Here is a 14035-nt window from a genome sequence, read left to right as displayed (position 1 = left end):
TCAAGGGACCCAAAATCGCTGGGCACTTTTAAAAGTCTTGGCTGGGAGTCTGAGCCAATCGTGCCCAGGGATTAAAAACGGCGCTGGGCCCTGTGCTAAGAGGTGCCACAGCAGGCTGATGGGACTCAGAGGTGGCATCGCGGGAACCTCTGAACCGCGGGGAAGTGTCGCATGGTGACTTGCTCTCCCTCTCAGATACCACTGGCAACATTAGCCATCCCGAGCGAGTTCATAGTGTTCTACAGGGATGTGTACTGTACACCTCCCCTAGTGACATAGGGCAGGGGATAAACGGTAGGACACCACAGCAGCAGCGGGGGCCAAGCTGGGAGGAGTGGGTAGCCCCAGGGAGGAGAGAGAGCGGAAGGAGAGCTGGAGCCATGGGCAGAGAACTGAGATCCCGCCTGAGACAGTGAGGGAATGCAGGACGCGCTCTCAGGAGTTGCCCTGTCTCTCGAGGGACATCCACGCCTTGGCAGCTGTAGATCTACCTTCTGTCAAAGCAGGTGAGCCCGTGGGTGCCAGGGAGAGCCCAGACGCAAGAGGTGGGAGAGGAGAGCGCTGGCGGAGGGGGTGGGGGGGTTGCATTGAAATAAACCACCAGGGAATGACAAGCTCACAGACCTGTAGGTAGCAGAGCCAGGGACCGGGACAGTGAAGGGTCTTCACGTGCAGGGACGGGAGAGTCTGGCTGTTGGGGTGAGTGTGGTGGGTCCTGGCCTCCTGCCCCTGGTTCCACGCGCAGCCTGGCTGGTTGCTGATCTCCCTGGGGCGGGGAGCTGGCGGGATGCTGGAATCAGAGGCAGATGGGTGACCGTCACCACCCGGCAGCCCCCTGCACAGCCCCAGGAAAGCCAGCAGTGCCCGGCCCTAGGGCAGGAGAGGCCAATGGGCAGCTAGTGACCCTGTGCTGGAGGAGCTGAGCTGGCCGGTGGCGGCAATGCTGCGGAGAGGCAGGGATGGGGCTCTCAGAGTCTGCTGCTCTGCTGGTCAGTCTCTCCAGGGGAGCAGAGCCGTGGACTGGGGACCTGGCTAGCAGGGGCGTAGCCAGGTTCTAGGAGCAGGGGGAGCGAACACACACAAAACGGTGCCACCCACTGCCAAATGCTTCAAGATGCTCAGAGAGAAGCATACGTACAAAATACTATCATGAAGGACCCGTGTCATATCCTTGTAAGTGCCCCCTGCTGGTCACTGCTGTGAGGGGCATTCCAGGCTATGAGCGCGTTATCCCTGGGATAAAGAACAGAATCCAGCCACTGCCCCAATCTCGGGATCCCTGGGCCCACCCTTAGGGCCCAGACTTTGGTGCATGTTGGAAGCTGCTATCCAGCTACCTAGTCCCTCTGGTTGCATCCCTGACCCCCCTGAGTTCCTGATATTTAAACACACCTCTCTCCCAGAACTGCAAAAAGTGTGATGCACTTTTATACTTCATCACGTAGAGCACAGGAGAGCGCAGATCATACAAAACAATCAACACTAAACTCATGTTCCTCACCGCTCCAGGGCATTCTCTGGGCTGGGGTCCAAGTCCCTCGGGTTGTCTGCAGGCCTTGGTCTCAGGAACGTGGGTAACAGTAACTGGTTGCTCCCAAAGGTGCTGAAGACACAATGGAAGAGAAAATCCTTTGGCCTGGATTGAAATTATTCCGACTGAAAGTGAATGAGAGAAAATAGGTCCAGAGTTCTCTTCCTAGCAGCAGAAAATGTAGCGATTGATAGAGGTTCAGGTCAGAAAGAACCATTATGTGCATCTAGTCACCCGTCCTGTATAACTCAGGGCTAGAATATCACCAAGTGGTTCCTTCAGCCAACCATAGCATGGGATTGAGCCAGAGCACGTCTTTTGGAATGACATCCACATGCAGGAGAGCCAGCTGGCTACCAGAAAATCTCTCTTCTGCAGTGACGTGGGGTTAAGGGACATGGCGGAAAAGACATGGAGGCTGTGACTAAACTTAGAGCAGGGTGGGAAACGGAGACGCAGTTGGGACCTGTCTACACTACAGGTCTGTCGTGCGTTTGTAATCTGCTGACCCCCACATGTTGTTCAGAACCTATGGACAACACAGCTCCTAAAGGTACGTTTGTTCTGTGCTTATCCCCAATGTACCAGCAGGGCTGGACAGCATTTCTCACTGTGTTTTGGGGAGCAGGTCCTGGGTACTAAGGGTCTGAAGAAGCTCTCAAGGACTAATTTTTTAAAATAATTGTTATCAATGACTTGGGAGAAAACATACAATCACTGCGGATAAGATTGGGGGGTGACAAAATACAGGCAGAGTGGTAATTCCTGATGGGGAGAGGGCAGTGATACAGAGCGATCTGGCTCATTCGGCCAGCTGGACTCATTCAAAGAAAACAAGTTTGAGCAGAGCCCAATGCAAGGTCCTATACGTGGCAACAAGGCACGCCGGCCACACCTCCAGAATGGGGACGTGGATCCAGGAAAGCAGTGACTCTGAAAAGGATTTAGGGGCCATAGTGGAGAAGCCACTCAACATGAGCTCCCAGTGTGATGCTGTGGTGAACAGGGCTAAAGCCATCATTAGACGAAGGAGCAGAGCCGTGAGTAGGATAGGGAGGTGACACAGCAGCAGTGAGACTGCTATTGGAATACTGCCTCCAGTCTTGGTGTCCTCCTTTGAAAAAGATGGTCCTAGAAATTGGAGCTGGGGCAGCAAAGAGCCACCAAATGTTCTGAGGGCTGGAGAAAAATGCCTTCTAGTGAGCTATTGAAAGAGCTCAACCTGTTTAGCTTATCAAAAGAAGATTGAAAGGTGACTTCACTGAAGTGTTGAAATGCCTTAATGGAGAGAAAATACTGGGTATTAAAGGGCTCTTTAATCGAGCAGAGAAAGGCAGAACAAGACCCAATGGCTGGAAGGTGAAAAGAGACAAATTCCTATGACAAATAAGGCACAAATATTCAACAGCGAGGATGATTGAACACAGGAAGAAGCTACCAAGGAAAGTGGTGGATTCTCCATCTCTTGATGTCATTAATAAAGACTAGATGCCTTTCCGGAATGTGTTTGCCCCAAAAGTACCTATTGTGGTAGACAGGAGGCCTGTGATATGCAGGGGGTCAAATTAGATGCTCTAACTGTCTCTTCTGGCCATAAAGTCTACTCATTTCTGAAAAACCGAGTGTAGCATTGGGAGCAGCTTGTGATGTTTTACTGTCTGGCCGGCTTAGTTCCTAGAATGAACATGCATTGAGCGGGGTGATCCACAGGGAGTAGCTCAAACCTCCAAAGGGTCTGGCCTGCGGCAGGACATTAGCACTGCAGGGGAGGGGTGGGTGTGGCAGTGACATCACAAAGGCCTTTTGCAGAACCTCAGCCTATTGGTCAAAGGTGCTGGGGAGGTGGTGACCTCACAGAGAGATGCTGACATCAGCCAGGCAGGACAGGGGCGCAGGGCCAGGGAAACCTCAGAGACCCCTGTGGCTTTCCTTCAGCAAGTCTCCTTCTCGAGGTCTCTCTTTGAGGTCTGAGAGAGTATTTGGGTTCATGTATGTGAGCACCAGGAGGAACCTCTTTTGAGTTTTCTCCTTTCTTTTTCCTGATTTCACGAGAAAACTGACGTCCCTGTTTAGAAGGTAAGAGCCTCCGAGAGGTTTGGAACCTGTTCAGTCTGCTGCATCTGGCGCCAGCTGAATTTTAGGCATGGAAAACACTAGCTTAAGGTGGCCAAATTTTATTCCCCACCTGGGATTTTGTCCCTTAGAATCTCTGGGGACATTAAGGTTTGTCCTTTTTCTTTTACCTTTTCCTCCATTCCTCCCTCCTTTCTCTTCATCTCTTACTTCTTTTGTCCTTTCCCCTGTTCCCCTCCCACCACCAGGAGGGGTGTGTGTGTCGTGGGGGGTGCTCTACAACTCCCATTGTGGGAGGTCCACCGAAAAATGTGGGGCTGAAATAGTGCTCAGACAGTGATCCCCAGCGATGACCTGGGCCATCCTTTGGGCTCTCTGGGGAGAACCCTCATCCTCCCGCCCCTCGGTCTCTACCCTGATTGGCTGAGCAGGGGGTTATTGACAGGGAGGAGACTCAGGTCCCTGTTGTTTTCTTTTAAGACCGAGTAAATAGTCATAACCAGTCATATGTTCGACAAATTTTGCTGCTTCTCTGCAGTTCATTGTTTTCTCTACCATTCCAGTTCTCCTAAAATACTTGCTGAATAATTACTATGAACTCTTGCTGGTCTGGAACTCACTTGAGAGCACTTTATTCAGGTCATTCAATGTCTGAAATTCAAGATCCGATGGTTAGTTTGAAAATCAGGGCTCTTGGGTCCTATTCCCAACTCTGCCACGGACTGGCTGTGTGACCTAAGACAAGTCAATTCTCCTTTCTCAGCCTTAGCTTCTCCCTCTTTCAAGTAGGGATAACAATCGGCCCCTACCTACCTCCCGGCAGGTGGAGGATGGGGATCTATTGGAGAGTGTCACTAGGAGCAGTGCATAAGATGAGGTGTCCTATCATGTTTACTCAGATCAGATTAGGACATAATAGAATGGCTGAAATAGTCTATTTTATTTGTATTTTATTATGTTGCAATTGTTAAGAGCAGCAACTACTTAGCTCAGACTGAAACATCTCATCTAATTTTTGAGATCGAAGTGTCTCCTCTTTGTGTAGCTCAAACCTCCAAAGTGTCTGCCCCGTGGCAGGACATTAACACTGCAGGGGAGGAGTGGGTGTGGCAGTGACATCACAAAGGCCTTAAGGTGGTCGAATTTTATTCCCCACCTGGGATTTTGTCCCTTAGAATCACTGGGGACATTAGGGTTTGTCCTTTTTGTTTTACCTTTTCCTCCATCCCTCCCTCCTTTCTCTTCATCTCTTACGTCTTCTGTCCTTTCCTCTGTTCCCCTCCCACCACCAGGAGGACTCTGTGTGTGTGTCGTGGGGGGTGCTCTGCAGTGGGAACAGGGACAATTCTCCAACTTTGGGCAGTCGAGAGCCTGGGTGAGATAAGGGGCGTTAAAGCCCTTTGTGAAGGAGAAAGGGGAGTTTCACGGTGTTGAGCACCAAGGAATTCTAAACTTTGCTAAAACATCTAGTCTGCAGAAACCAGAAATGGTCGGGGCGAAGAGACGGGAGAAATTCGGAGAGTGGTCACTATTGGGCAGGAATCGGAGGAGCGGGAGGCAGGTGGGGGGGTCCTGCTGGCTGTGTGGGGCCCTGGCTGTGTAATCTCCTCACTGGGAAGTGTCAGTGTGGCCCGAATCTCACACGCTCCTTTGTCTCCTTTGGGTCTCACAGGAGCTCATTGAGGAGCTGCCTGATAACTCTCCACCCGGCGCTGTCCTCGCCAACTCCCTGATTGCTGTGGGCAACCTCAGGTACCGAGACCCTCCCGCCCGGTTCCCCTAACCCCAGTGCTGCTCAGGCCCAGGGCTGGGAGTCACTCCCCCTCCCACTCCCAGCTCACCGCCCAAGGGTGGCTCCTCTGGCAGAGGTGCGGGGAAGGGTCACTCTCTCCTGGCTGGGCTGTTCTTTTCACTCCAGTAAAATTGCAATGGCTTTGGGAGAGGCTCACTCCCAGGATCAGATACAGGAGGGGCAGCAGGGTGTAGGGAACAGGAGCTATTCCTGCCCTGCCACTGTCTGTCTGAGAAACCTTGGCCTTGTCATTCCCTGGCTCGGTGCCTCAGTTTCCCTTCTTGCCAGCCTGTGCCTATTTCGCTGCAGTTTCACCTGAGTGTTGGTGCCAGTCCCATCCCCGCACTGCACAGTCTAATATCGGCTCCTCTCTCTTGCCAGCACCATGACGCCTGCCCTGAAGCCAGAGCTGGAGACCCACCTCCTCCGAGCTGCCCTGCACGCCGTCTTCACCCTGGGCATGGAGAAGGACACCACCCAAGTGCAGGTAGATCATGATAAAGTCATGGATTGAAGAGCCAGCTGTCATCCTGCCATGAATCCTTGCTAATTGCCTGCAGTGGGATGTGAATGAGAGAGGCCAGGATATGTATTTGGGGTCTCACCAGTGCTTCCCAGAGACCCCACTTCCCATCCTGTGGCAGATGTAGCCCCAGTTTCCCTAACTCTGACCCATGGCTCTCCCTTGCTTTCAGGATCTGCCTAGGGTCTTGCCAGACCTCCTGGACGCCATGCTGGGGAACCTGCTGGCAGAGTCCCCAGACCCCGACAGGCTCCAGTACATCTTGGAGGTGAGCCCGATGAGAGGGGTGGGGGCAATTTTACCTTCACTCTTAGATCCATTTTCCAGTCTGTCCTCCTAGCCGGGACCCCAGTGGGTGTCCTTGGTCAGGGCAGTCAGTGCAATGCCTCCTTTCCCCACAGCACATTAACTACTGGATCGTGTCCAGGGTGCCGCGAGAGAGAGCCAGGGCCGTTAAGAGCAGCACGGCCCTGCTCAGATCCACCATCACCCTCCCTGAGTTTGACGTAAGTGACCTCTGACCCCAGCTTCCTGACTCCAGGGGTAGGTGTGCTGGCTCCGACGGGCTGTAGGATCTGCTGCTGCAGGGGCTGTGGGTTAGGAGTGTTCCTCTTGGGGAGGCAGAGGCAGAGCAGAGAGTGAGCCTGGCTTGAGTCAAGTTCTTCTTGTCCTAGTTAAGTGGTGACTCTGGGCTTTTAAGGGGACTGTGCTCCAGGTTCATGCCTCCGTGTCATCCTGGAGCAGCTGGGGAAGCAAGTCCTCATGGAGGGCCCTGCCCACAGCCCTGTGCTCCAGGCTTCCTTGGGGGCAGAGGAAATTAAGGGTCTGGCTCTAGCTCCTATCCTCTAGCATCTCCTGCAGAGGGGCTGAGGGGAAGGAGAGTCCTGGCCCGGGGGGGACGGGGAGCTGACAGGAAAATGCTGATGGAGTCCCCTCTCTCTCTCCCGTCCATTAGAACTCAGCGGAATTCCCCAGGATGGGTCACCACATGGCACAGCTGGCTCTGTCCGTCAGTGACCCAGCCAAGGACATCAGCCGGCAGGCCAGGGAGGGGGTTTACCGGCTCTACCAGCTGCTGCTGCACCAGAGGGGTAAGGAACCCAGCTGGGAAATGGCACCCGCTAGAAGAGTGAGACTGGGACCCCAGCCAATTTCTCTCAGACTGACCCCGGCTGGAGGATGAGTCTCTCTATCTCTTTCTGTCTTCCACACCACGCCCTGCAATTCTGTTGGGCCGGGCACGCAGCGAGGACTCTGCCCACTGTGCAGCCACCAATGGGATTGGAAGGACACAAGCCCTGCAACCAGAAGGACAAATGTGTGTGTGTCTCTCTCCCTGTCACCTACTCCCTCCTGGGGGAAACCCAGCAGCTGATGGGGGACAAGGTGAGCAGCTGCATTAGACTCAGGAGATTGGGGCGGGGCCCAGGCCTCATTCCCATCCTGTGGCCATTCGCTGGCCTGGCACAAGGAGCCTGGTGGGGAATGAAAGGGAGAGCAGGTGCTCCTGGGAAGGGAGATGAATTCACCTCCATGAGCAGGAGCGAGCCAGCTTGTCCCCGGAGCAGCTCCACCCAGCTCTTTAGCCAGGCTAATTAATGACAAGCTTTGCCTCATCCCAGACTTATGTTCTCAGGACACGGTGCTATCGCTCTTGGGAAAGGCAGGAGAGTCCCCCAAGTGCCCTCTGCGAGACTCTCCTGTCCCACAGGGCTGCACCCAATTCCTAGTGGTCTGGTGTCTGTGTCACCCGAGCCACCACCCAGAGTTGCTCCCATCACTGGCAGCCTGGGAGGCCAAGGACTGACGGGTGATGGCGTCTGACCAGGCAGGGCTGAGGCACATGGGCAGGGGACGCTTGTCCTGCTGCTGGCAAGGCTGGACCCGTTCTGGAGAGAACAGGAGGATTCAATCAGCAGTAGGGTTACCATGTCTAATAAATAAAAAAAGAGGACCCTCCACGGGCCCTGGCCCCGCCCATTTCCCCACCCCTAGCCCCGCCCAACTCCGCCCCTTCCCCGCCCTAACTCCGCCCTCTCCTCCCTCCCACTGCCAGCCATGGGGAAAGGGCTGCCCCAGCGCTACCGGCTTCACGGTTTGCCGGGCAGCCCCCAGACCCTGCACCCCCGGCTGGCGCTTCCCCCGAGCCGCCGGAGCAGAGCAGCTGGAACCGGCAAGGGAAGTTCCTGGCCGGCAGCTCGGGGTCCGGAGGCGGGGGGGCTGCCCGAAGCCGGTAGCGCTGGCTCGGGCAGCTCGGCTCTTAAAGTCTGAGAGGGGAGGAGCGGAGCAGCTCAGCTGGAGCCCGGGAAGGGAAGTTCCTGGCCGGCGGCTTGGGGTCCGGAGGCGGGGGGGCTGCCCGAAGCCAGTAGCGTTGGCTCGGGCAGCTCGGCTCTTAAAGTCTGAGAGGGGAGGAGCGGAGCAGAGCAGCCGCGGGAGGGGAAATGCCCGGCCGGCATTTTCCTGGACATGTTTGGCTTTTCGGCAATTCCCCCCGGACGGGGGTTTGATTGCCGAAAAGCAGGACATGTCCGGGAAAAAAACGGACGTATGGTAACCCTAGTCAGCAGGGGCTGCCGATCCGTCCCATTCACCAGGGCTGCCATCGTGCGGCTTCCGCATTAGTGGCTGGGGAAAGGGAAATGGGATGGGGGTGACTTGGGGAAAGGTCTCAACCTCCCCACATCCCACTTCACTGCTGCCAGAATCCCCCCTGCTCCCCCGCTACAGTCCCCTCCCTACCCAACCTGGGTGGGGCTGGAGGAGAGGGGTCTGAGAACTTGAGCTGTGGATTGGAGGTGGAACAGCTGTCAGGGGCACTGAGGGGGAAGTGGCAGGAGCTCCCCGTACAAGGAGGGGGGTTGCCACTGGAGGTCACTAGAAAGGACAACAAGACTCCATCCTGGGGGTCAGGAGGGGAAATCCATCCCTCAGAGGTGGGCAGGGGCTGGGTGGAAATGCTGTTGGTTCCAGGGGCCGTTAATCCCCCCTGATTCCTCGGAGGCGTCTGAGTCTCAGACAGGTTCTCGTTCCCTTGCAGCAGGAGGACGTCACAGCCAATGTGATGCGCCAGCTCCGTATCATGCGGCACTTGCGCCAGGTGCCCGAGGCACTGCAGGGCCTGTGCCTCTGAGGCCACCAGCAACTCCCGCTCTCTGCTGCAGGTACTGCTCTGGCTCTCTGTAAATGGGGAGCTAGTGGAAGGGGAAATGGAGCCCCCTGGCACTCACAGAAACCCTCTCCCCTCTCTGTGGAGCAGGGTTCTTTCCTCTGCCCCCAAATTCCTTCATCTGGGACAGGAGCTCTTTCCCTCACACCCATTCCCCTCCCCACTTTCCTTGATCTACCCCCATCCCATTCCCCCTGCGCCCAGGCAGAGCTCTGCCTGCCCCATATGGTGCAGAAAGGCCTGTGATATGCAGGGGGTCAGATTAGATGCTCTAACGGTCTCTTCTACCCATAAAGTCTACTCATTTCTGAGAAACCGAGTGTAGCATTGGGAGCAGCCTCTGCTGTTTTACTGTCTAGCCGGCTTGCTTCCTAGAACGAACACTCATTGAGCGGGGTGATCCACAGGGAGTAGCTCAAACCTCCAAAGGGTCTGGCCTGCGGCAGGACATTAGCACTGCAGGGGAGGGGTGGGTGTGGCAGTGACATCACAAAGGCCTTTTGCAGGACCTCAGCCTATTGGTCAAAGGTGCTGGGGAGGTGGTGACCTCACTGAGAGATGCTGACATCAGCCAGGCAGGACAGGGGCGCAGGGCCAGGGAAACCTCAGAGACCCCTGTAGCTTTCCTTCAGCAAGTCTCCTTCTCGAGGTCTCTCTTTGAGGACTGAGAGAGTATTAGGGGTCACGTACGTGAGCGCCAGGAGGAACCTCTTTTGAGTTTTCTCCTTTCTTTTTCCTGATTTTACTAGAAAACAGACGCCCCTGTTTAGAAGGTAGGAGCCTCCGAGAGGTTTGGAACCTGTTCAGTCTGATCCATCTGTTCCACAAGTCCTTCAGTCCAATCCACTTCCCTAACTAATTTCCTTAATTTTTTTAAAGTTAGCACTTTTGAAAAAAAAAAACCCTAGTCACAGATCTATTTTTGTTTACCCTTCCATTTAGTTTAAACTGAATTAGCTCATGATCGCTCAAACCAAGGCTGTCCCCTACAACCATTTCTACTAAGAGATCCTCACTACTCACCAAAACCAAATCTAAAATGGCATCCCCTCTTGTTGGTTCAGCAACTACTTGGTGAAGGAATCCATCAGCTATCACATCTAGGAAAATCTGAGCCCTATTATATTAATAGCACTTGTCCTCCAGTCTATATCTGGGAAGTTAAAGTCTCCCATGATCACACAATTCCCATTAGTATTTACTTCATTAAAAACATTGAAGAGGTCTCTATCCCTATCCAAATCAGACTCCTGTTCTAACAGACAGCAACCCCCCCGCCCCCCGAAAGGCAGAGATAGAGCCCAGGAATCGAGATGGTGGGGAAATTTCATTGAAACCGTTTCTGACCGAAAATCCTATTCAAACTAAACCAGTTTGTTTCTTGAAATCATAACAAGTGGCAATGAAAATTCTTTGTCACAATGTGTTAAATTGTCTCGTCGCACTCAAAGAGGAGACACTTAGATCTCAAAAATTAGATAAGATGCTTCAGTCTGAGTTAAGTAGTTGCTGCTCTTAACAATTGCAAAATACAATACAAATAAAATAAACTATTTCAGCCATTCTATTATGTCCTAATCTGATCTGAGTAAACATGATAGGACACCTCATCTTATACACTGCTCCTAGTGACACTCTCCAATAGACCCAGAAGTCCTTATTTCCAGGCCCCTTCACTAACCACTGCTGCACACTCCCTCCCACAGCTGGCAATTACAACCAGGCCCTCATGTCCGGTCCCCCTGCTTTGAGAGGGAGTGTGCTCCGCTGGAGTGATTGGAGGAGGGAACTGGGAGTCAGGACTCCTGGGTTCCATTGCTGGTTTCCTATTGACCTGTGGGACTTGGGGTAAGTTGCTGCCCCCTCTAGGTTCTGTCCCCAGCAGTCAAATGGGGATTTCATACTTTCCCACTATTGGAAAGTGCTGGGAGAATCCCCCAGCAAAAGCTGCTCTGACAGTGCTAAGCAGCATCTGTTTGCTTGTGAGAATGTCCTATGGGACTGTGTCAAAAGCCTTATTAACACCAAGATAGATCACATCTACTGTTTACCCACCTCCACTAGGCCCCTAACCCTGCCAAAGAAGGAGCTAGGATTCGTCTGGAATGATTTGTTCTTGACAAGTCCATGCTCACTAGTCCTAACAACCAAATTGTCCTGCAGGTGCTGACAAACTGATTGTTTAAAAAACAGAGGCTGCTCCGAATGCTACACTCGGTTTCTCAGAAATGAGTAGACTTTATGGGCAGCAGAGACCGTTAGAGCATCTAATCTGACCCCCTGCATATCACAGGCCTCCTGTCTACCACAATAGCTACTTTTGGGGCAAACACATTCCGGAAAGGCATCTAGTCTTTATTAAATGACATCAAGAGATGGAGAATCCACCACTTTCCATGGTAGCTTCTTCCTGGGTTCAATCATCCTCGCTGTTGAATATTTGTGCCTTATTTGTCATAGGAATTTGTCTCTTTTCACCTTCCAGCCATTGGGTCTTGCTCTCCCTTTCTCTGCTCGATTAAAGAGCCCTTTAATACCCAATATTTTCTCTCCATTAAGGCATTTCAACACTTCAGTGAAGTCACCTTTCAATCTCCTTTTGATAAGCTAAACAGGTTGAGCTCTTTCAATAGCTCACTAGAAGGCATTTTTCTCCAGCCCTCGGAACATTTGGTGGCTCTTTGCTGCCCCAGCTCCAATTTCTAGGACCATCTTTTTCAAAGGAGGACACCAAGACTGGAGGCAGTATTCCAATAGCAGTCTCACTGCTGCTGTGTCACCTCCCTATCCTACTCGCAGCTCTGCTCCTTTGTCTAATGATGGCTTTAGCCCTGTTCACCACAGCATCACACTGGGAGCTCATGTTGAGTGGCTTCTCCACTATGGCCCCTAAATCCTTTTCAGAGTCACTGCTTTCCTGGATCCACGTCCCCATTCTGGAGGTGTGGCCGGCGTGCCTTGTTGCCACGCATAGGACCTTGCATTGGGAGAAATGCCGTCCAGCCCTGCTGGTACATACGGGATAAGCACAGAACAAACACACTTTAGGAGCTGTGTTGTCCATAGGCTCTGAACAACATGTGGGGGTCAGCAGATTACAAATGCACGACAGACCTGTAGTGTAGACAGGTCCCAACTGCGTCTCCGTTTCCCACCCTGCTCTAAGTTTAGTCACAGCCGCCATGTCTTTTCCCCCACGTCCCTTAACCCCACGTCACTGCAGAAGAGAGATTTTCTGGTAGCCAGCTGGTTCTCCTGCATGTGGATGTCGTTCCAAAAGACGTGCTCTCTTTATGCCTGAGGGGCCGGAGCCTCCTACTGGAAACGCTCTCAGGAGTCCAGGTTCGAGGACGTCTCTGGGGAGGCTCTTCTTAGGAACAAAACCAGGGTGGCACGATGATGGAGGTGTCTCTCTCCCAGAGCTGGGAGCCAGGGACAGGGGAAGCTCCCAGCCAGGCTGTGCATCGAGGATCCCATTTCTCCCCCAAGAGACCCACACGCCCCAAGGAGTAAATGGCTCTTACCTCCATGAGAGAGCAGGGTCTCCCATCTAAGCCTCTCTGACACCCAGCATTGCTTGCTTGGATGGGACGAGGTGACCTGTCCCCACTGCTCCCTGACGTGGCTCAGCTGCAGGCTGCGCCCGTCTGGGAGGCTGTGCCAGATCCCAGGGCCTGGCAGACAGCTGGGAATGAGGCTCCAATTCCTGTCACGCCCAGAGACCCCATAGAAGGGCCAAGGGGAGAATAAAGGGCAGGAGGTGAAGCTAGCCCTGAGCCTCTGTCCCACCCCCACCTCCTCAAAAGTGGAGCTTTCCGAGCTTCAGTGGGGCTAGGGGTGGGGCCTGACACAACGGCCTTTCTGCACCATATGGGGCAGGCAGAGCTCTGCCTGGGCGCAGGGGGATTGGGATGGGGGTAGATCAAGGAAAGGGGGGAGGGGAATGGGTGTGAGGGAAAGAGCTCCTGTCCCAGATGAAGGAATTTGGGAGCAGAGGAAAGGACCCTGCTCCACAGAGAGGGGAGAGGGTTTCTGTGAGTGCCAGGGGGCTCCATTTCCCCTTCCACTAGCTCCCCATTTACAGAGAGCCAGAGCAGTATATGCAGCAGAGAGCGGGAGTTGCTGGTGGCCTCAGAGGCACAGGCCCTGCAGCGCCTCGGGCACCTGGCGCAAGTGCCGCATGATACGGAGCTGGCGCATCACATTGGCCGTGACGTCCTCCTGCTGCAAGGGAACGAGAACCTGTCTGAGACTCAGACGCCTCCGAGGAATCGGGGAGATTAACGGCCCCTGGAACCAGCAGCATTTCCACCCAGCGCCTGCCCACCTCTGAGGGATGGATTCCCCCTCCTGACCCCCAGTTTGGAGTCTTGTTGTCCTTCCTAGTGACCTCCAGTGGCAACCCCCCTCCTTGTACGGGGAGCTCCTGCCACGTCCCCCTCAGTGCCCCTGACAGCTGTTCCACCTCCAATCCACAGCTCAAGTTCTCAGACCCCTCTCCTGCAGCCCCACCCAGGTTGGGTAGGGAGGGGACTGTAGCGGGGGGGGCAGGAGGGACTCTGGCAGCAGTGAAGTGGGATGTGGGGAGGTTGAGACCTTTCCCCAAGTCACCCCAGCCACTAATGCTGAAGCCGCAGGATGGCAGCCCTGGTGAATGGGACGGATCGGCAGCCCCTGCAGACTGAATCCTCCTGTTCTCTCCAGCAGGGCCGGCTTTAGGAAGGGCGGGGCCCAATTCGAACATTTTTGGCGGGGCCCCGGCAGGGATGACTAACAAAAAAAATAATGTAAAAAAAGCCTTTCATTTCTTCCATGTATTATTTACTTTCCATAACTATATAAATAATAAAATTATATATTATGTACATTGCATCATATATGCTGTTGATCTGTTATTAATGAGCTCCGTTTCACGTGTGTGGGTCCCCGCCACTCCCTCGGGGTGTGCTA

General features: G+C 53.9%; 1 long non-coding RNA gene across 1 annotated transcript; it reads right to left on the bottom strand.

The window, feature by feature from the left end:
* Nucleotides 1-639: 639 nt before the first annotated feature.
* On the bottom strand, nucleotides 640-12788 carry LOC135978858 (uncharacterized). The gene is made up of 3 exons (XR_010596217.1): nucleotides 12610-12788; nucleotides 1502-1656; nucleotides 640-790 (listed from the first exon to the last, which is right to left on the bottom strand). It is a non-coding gene; the product is annotated as an uncharacterized LOC135978858 (long non-coding RNA).
* Between the last annotated feature and the right edge of the window lie 1247 nt (nucleotides 12789-14035).

Source organism: Chrysemys picta, unplaced genomic scaffold (assembly GCF_011386835.1).
Source record: "Chrysemys picta bellii isolate R12L10 unplaced genomic scaffold, ASM1138683v2 scaf487, whole genome shotgun sequence".
Lineage (NCBI taxonomy): Eukaryota > Metazoa > Chordata > Testudines > Emydidae > Chrysemys > Chrysemys picta.
Note: the sequence above shows the minus strand (reverse complement) of the source record. Positions and strands in the feature narration are given on the sequence as shown.